Raw genomic sequence first — 5,897 nt, forward strand, 5'->3', positions numbered from 1 at the left:
CTTCTCTGTTAAGATGGTATATAAGCTCTCAAATCTCATCTCTTTTTTTTTTTTTTTTTTAATTTTTTTTTTCAACGTTTATTTATTTTTGGGACAGAGAGAGACAGAGCATGAACGGGGGAGGGGCAGAGAGAGAGGGAGACACAGAATCAGAAACAGGCTCCAGGCTCTGAGCCATCAGCCCAGAGCCCGACGCGGGGCTCGAACTCACGGACCGCGAGATCGTGACCTGGCTGAAGTCGGACGCTTAACCGACTGCGCCACCCAGGCGCCCCAAATCTCATCTCATTTTAGGCGTTTGCTTTTTTTTTTCTCTGTGATGCCCTTATCCATGTAATATTAGAAATGAATAAATTTGTATATCTTTTCTCCCATTAATCTGCCGGTTGTCAAGTGATTTCACAGACCCAGCTACTGAAGCTAGGGGGATAGAGGGAATGTCTTCCCTCTCCTACACTTTATTTGGGGCATTGGCTCCCTTCCTTGTATGCCTGATTCTCTCCTCTACCAGATGGCAAACTTCTGGCTGTCTTATCTCTGTCTCTATCACTCAAGGCATGCAAGTGTGACTTGCACAAAATTGGTGCTCCTTTGAAGCGTGTTGGGGAGCAGAGCCTATCATGGGGAAGACGAATGTAAAGAACATGTGAATCTTTAATACCCCATTCTTGGCCGGGATTGACCAGGCCCCATCCCTGCCTCCCTCTCCTGGGCTCCAGCTCTTGCTTTGAGGAAAAGCAGGCAGTCACTGTTGACTAGCTGAATGACCCTTGTTAGGGAAGATCTTGACCTTAATAAGCCCCAGAGAAGGTGGTGGCCCCAGAAATGTCTGACCAGCTCTGGCAACCAGCAGGCAGACCTAATTGGCTGGGCTCTTGCCGTCTCTCAGTTTCATCCTCAGGCAAGAACTGCTTTATGAAAACCAGAAGCCTGGAGAGTGTTGATAAGTCTAGCTCCTTGTTCCAGGCCTTACAATGCACAGTTGTGTGCACTCTGCCTCTAGATGCTGGCCTCGCTTTCAGAATCCTGACCACTTTACGCTATAGCAGCACCCCCCCGAGCAGGGAGAGTTGGGGAGGATGAAACTCAAAATAGACTGAGTGTAGTTCTGGGAAATGGGAAGATTTGAAACTACTTCTCTGAGAATCAGTCTCGCTGTTTGTTGATTGAATTTGAGGATTATCCAGGTGAATGAGAAGTTTCCAAGCCCCCTCCAGCCTAAAAGCCCTAAAGGGACCCCCATTAGGAGTAAAAACTCAACTTTCCTTGGCTTGGGCCTCCACTGGCATAACCCAGAACTTTGGCTTCCTCTGGTGCCGATTTTAGGAGGCCCCAGAGGAGCATATGAGCTCACTGTCTTGGCTTTTAAAGCCAAGGCAACGGCTGGCATTGCCACTCCTCCCAGAGGCTGCGAGGAAGCTGAGGTCCCAGCCAAGAGCCCTGACCCCAGGCTCCCAGCCCTGGAAATACCAGCTTACAACCTACACCCCCGGAGGTCCTCACTACCCAGTGGGCCACACCATGTGCCCCTTGGGGCGGAGTGAGATGGGCCTCTCCCCGGCCCACATGGCACCGTGGCCCCTTCACACCCAAGTAAACCCTACCCATGCTAGCTGTGCAGTTCAGACCTGAGGCCGGATCCTGTCTGTCACCTGGCAGGCCAGTGAGTATAGTGGGGTGCTTGGCTAAGCAAAGCTGATATTTTTTTAGCCCCTGAAGCAGCAATTTAAGGGCTGCCAGCTGCTTCCGGGACTTGGCGGAGACAGGAAGTCATCGTGAAGCAGATTTTTTTTGTTCTAGGAAGATACTTGGAGTGGCCCCTCTTGGTCATGTTCATGGTAAGGCTGCTCTGGAAGAAAAGGGTGCAATCAGGATCTTTTGTGGAAGACAAAGTCCTCTCTACCCCCCTTCATATGCAGAACTGTTCTCAAGGAAAAGAGGAGGGCCAACTTGCAGAAAAGGTCCAGGAACTCTCTGGAGCTCAGGGACGCTAAGGACGCTGAGTAGAACAGGAGCCCACTTCCAAGGAGGCAGCACTGGGTATGACCAGGGATCAATCAGAAGCCCTGATGGCATGAAGGCTTGCCTGGTCCTGCCACCTCCTGGCTTCTCCACCTGCTCTATGAGGAGGCCTGAATTTGAGAATAGGGACAGCACATAAAGAGCCTCCAGCATGCTGGAATCAGTCAAACAGCATCTGAAAGTATACATGCAGAAACACTTCACAGCTATTTGTGCACTGACATTCATAATGGCATTATTCATGATAACCGAAGGGTGGAAATAATCAACACCCCAGATGAATGGATGAACAAAATGTGGTGTATCCGTACCATGGAATATTATTCAGCCTCTCCAAGGAAAGAAATTGTGTACTATGCTACAACATGGATGCACCTTAAGGACCTCACGCTAAGTGAAAGAAACCAGTCACAAAAGGACAAATGAACGCTGTAGGATTCCGGTTACATGACCTACCTAGAGTAGGCCAATCCATAGAGAGAGAGGGTAGAATGGTAGTTGCCGGAGGCTGCGGGGAAGCAGGGAAGGGAGCTATAACTTGATAGGTACCGAGTGTCAGTTTGGGATGCTGAAAAAGTTCTGGAAGATAGTCAGTGGTGATGGTTTGCCCAATGTGTGAATGTATTTAATACCACTGAACTGCACACTTAAAAATGGTTAAAATGATAAATTTTGGGGCGCCTGGGTGGCTCGGTCGGTTAAGCGTCCAACTTCCGCTCAGGTCATGATCTCACGGTTCGTGAGTTCAAGCCCCGTGTCAGGCTCTGGGCTGACAGCTCAGGGCCTGGAGCCTGCTTCTGATTCTGTGTCTCCCTCCCCTCAGCTCCTCCCCTGCTCACACTCTGTCTCTCTTTCAAAATAAATAAATATTAAAAAAAATTTTTTTAAATGACAAATTTTATGTTATGTATATTTTATCATGTATACACACACACACACACACACACACACACACACACACGCAAAACCCAATTATCAGAGAGGTAATGTGGGACTTCATTCTTTTTTTAAATTTATTTATTTAGAGACAGAGAGTGCGAGCAGGGGAGGAGCAGAGACAGAGAGAAACAGAGAGTCCAAAGCAGGCTCCACATTGTCAGCACGGAGCCTGACACGGAGCTGGAACCCGCGAACAGTGAGATTGTGACCAGAGCAGAAACCGAATTGGACGCTCAACCGACTGAGCCACCCAGATGCCCCAGAGAGGTAATATGGGACTTTAAAAGTAGGTGACAAAAACAGTTTTTTTAAAGAAAGGTGCTGAACCTTCTAGGCAGGACTGGTTAAATGGAAAAAAAAAAAAAAAAAAAAAAACCAGAAACACCTTCTAGGCAGGCCTGAGGCCCTAACAACAAAGAAAGAAAAAACCCCTATCAGAATTCTGCTTTTCTAAAGGCCTCAGGGTGTCTTCAAGCCATTAGTTCTAAATGTTAGTGGTGACTGCACCAGGGAGAGACATGCTCTGGGGTCCTGGGCATTCCCCTTCCCCTCACCCAACCTCAGGGACCAAGAGGTGATCATAGAGCGCTGACACAGGTCTCCTGTGGAGGGGGGCAGAACATACCTCCCCAAGATATGCCTCCTCCACATGAAGACTATTTTGAGCTAAAGACAGTTGAGACGACGCAGAGACAGGGAAGACTCTCTCTCCTCCCCCTATTTGCCTAAAAAAGCAGAATATAAATTGGTAAAGGTGTCCCTCCTCCCCCTCTCTGTCAGGAAGGACCAAAGTCCATCACTGGACGCTACCCTAGACCCTTATCAGCCCAGAGACAGCACCAGAGGAATCCACATCACAGAACATGCCAATACCAGCCTTCATCTTCCATTAGTTTCCCCAGATATTTGCCTTCGCGCAATCTACCCTTGGAGGTTCAAAGTCCTTTTCCTCCCTCTTGTCTCTTTTTCAAAGGGGCACCCGGGTGGCTCAGACAGTTAAACGATGGAGTCTTAATTTGGGCTCAGGTCACGATCTTGCAGTCGTGAGGTCGGGCTCCGAGCTAAGCAAGGAGCCTACTAAAGATTCTCGGGGCGCCGTCTGGGTGGCTCAGTCAGTTAAGTGTCCGCCCGACTTCAGCTCAGGTCATGATCTCACAGTTAGTGAGTTTGAGCCCCGCACCAGGATCTGCGCTGACAGTGAGGAGCCTGCTTGGGATTCTCCCTCTCTCTCTCTCTCTCTCTCTCTCTCTCTCTGCCTCTCCCGCAATAGCTCTCTCAAAATAAATAATAAATAAACTTAAAAAAAAAAAAGATTCTTTCTCTCCCTCTGTCCATCTCCTGTGCTCATGCGGGCTTTCTCTTTAAAAGGAAAAGAAAAAAAATACATTGTTATTTTGTTCTTTTGTTGGTCCCAGAGCACTGCCAGTGTATGCGTGATGCACACGTTAATAAAGTCCTGGAGGCCTGGGTTTCTCAGTGGGTTCAGCCTCAGGTAATGATCTCACGGTTCATGGGATTGAGCCCTGAGTCCAGCTCTGTACTGCCAGCCAGGAGCCTGCTTGGGATCCTCTCTCTCTCCCTCTGTCTCTGCCCCTCCCCCACCCACACTCTCTCTCACTGGCTCGCTCTCAAAATACACAAATAAACATTAAAAAATAAATAAACTCCTGCTTATTTTTCTGTCATTATTCTATCTTTACAGAGTTGCAGCCAATGAAGTTAAGATGTTAAGAGGGGGGTTGTGTCCTACCCCCACAATTGGGAAGACTAGAAAAGTTCAAGACAAGTGCTGGCTGCCCCTGCTCCTGATTTGATGGGTTTGCTATTGGCTATTTGCAGAAAGGAACTTTCGGAGGGACTGGAAGCTTTCACATCTTGAATATGGATCTCAGTAGTAGTTGCCCAGGTGCAAAAATTCATGAAGGGGTATACTTAAAATTTGTGCACTTTGCTCTATTTACATGACATCTCAATTAAAAAACAAAAAACAAAAAACAAAAGGCTTACCCCTCAGAAATTCTAGATTTAAATGGTCTGAGGCAGGGCTCAGACATCAGTGTTTCTAAAGCTCCCCAGTTAGTTCTAATATGTAGCCAGCACTGAGAAACACAAGCATATCCTTTTGTGCAGGCTGGCTGGTGACTGATCTCTGCCTGGCTTTTGGAGGCAGCCTATGTAAACTAAGTGAACTCCAGGGGTTCTAGGGCAATCCATGGGGTGAGAGAGAGGAGCATTATACTTTGTGAACTCCTATCTGTCCTCCTAGATCCTTCTGAGATCTCCCTCTCCCCTTTCCCCATATAGGTAGATTTTGCAAATCCACCCTGCAGGCCATGACCCAGGGACTCATCAGCTTTTGCGTGGATATCTGAACTCCAGTGACAGGGGCCTCCCGTGGCAAAAGCCAGAATCCAAGACTTCAGCCTCCAGTGCCTCTGGCCAGAGCATCACCTCCCGGTAAGCCCGAGAGTCAGAGGCTTATTGCTGCGGGAAACCAGGGCCTACTGCTTCAACCCGGCGTGTAGACACATGGCCTGCAAGAAAAGGGGGTACACAGTAAGGCAGGTGGTGGGGGGACACAGACGTTTCCAAGGACCCTGGAGAAAAATGAGCGAGATAATTTTGGCTGGGGAGCCCTGAGTAAATGCAGTGTAAAAGCTTTGTGACTATGGCCTGGGGAGTCGTTGGAATGAGTATTTATGGCTGTATTTTTCATTGAGCTTGGCTAGAAGACTTCAGAAATGAAAGATTTTTTGGCACCGGAAGCTTTGCACCAACCAGCATATCTCTAAATTAAGTAGCGAAGCAGACAGGCTCTGAGTTACTGGACACAAATTTCATGTCACGGCGTGAAAATTCAACCTTCTTGAAATGAGTTCTTGCAATTAGACATTTAAAAATACCTAATGAATACCAGCGAAGAAAGGAAAAACGAG

Source organism: Leopardus geoffroyi, chromosome A3 (assembly GCF_018350155.1).
Source record: "Leopardus geoffroyi isolate Oge1 chromosome A3, O.geoffroyi_Oge1_pat1.0, whole genome shotgun sequence".
Lineage (NCBI taxonomy): Eukaryota > Metazoa > Chordata > Mammalia > Carnivora > Felidae > Leopardus > Leopardus geoffroyi.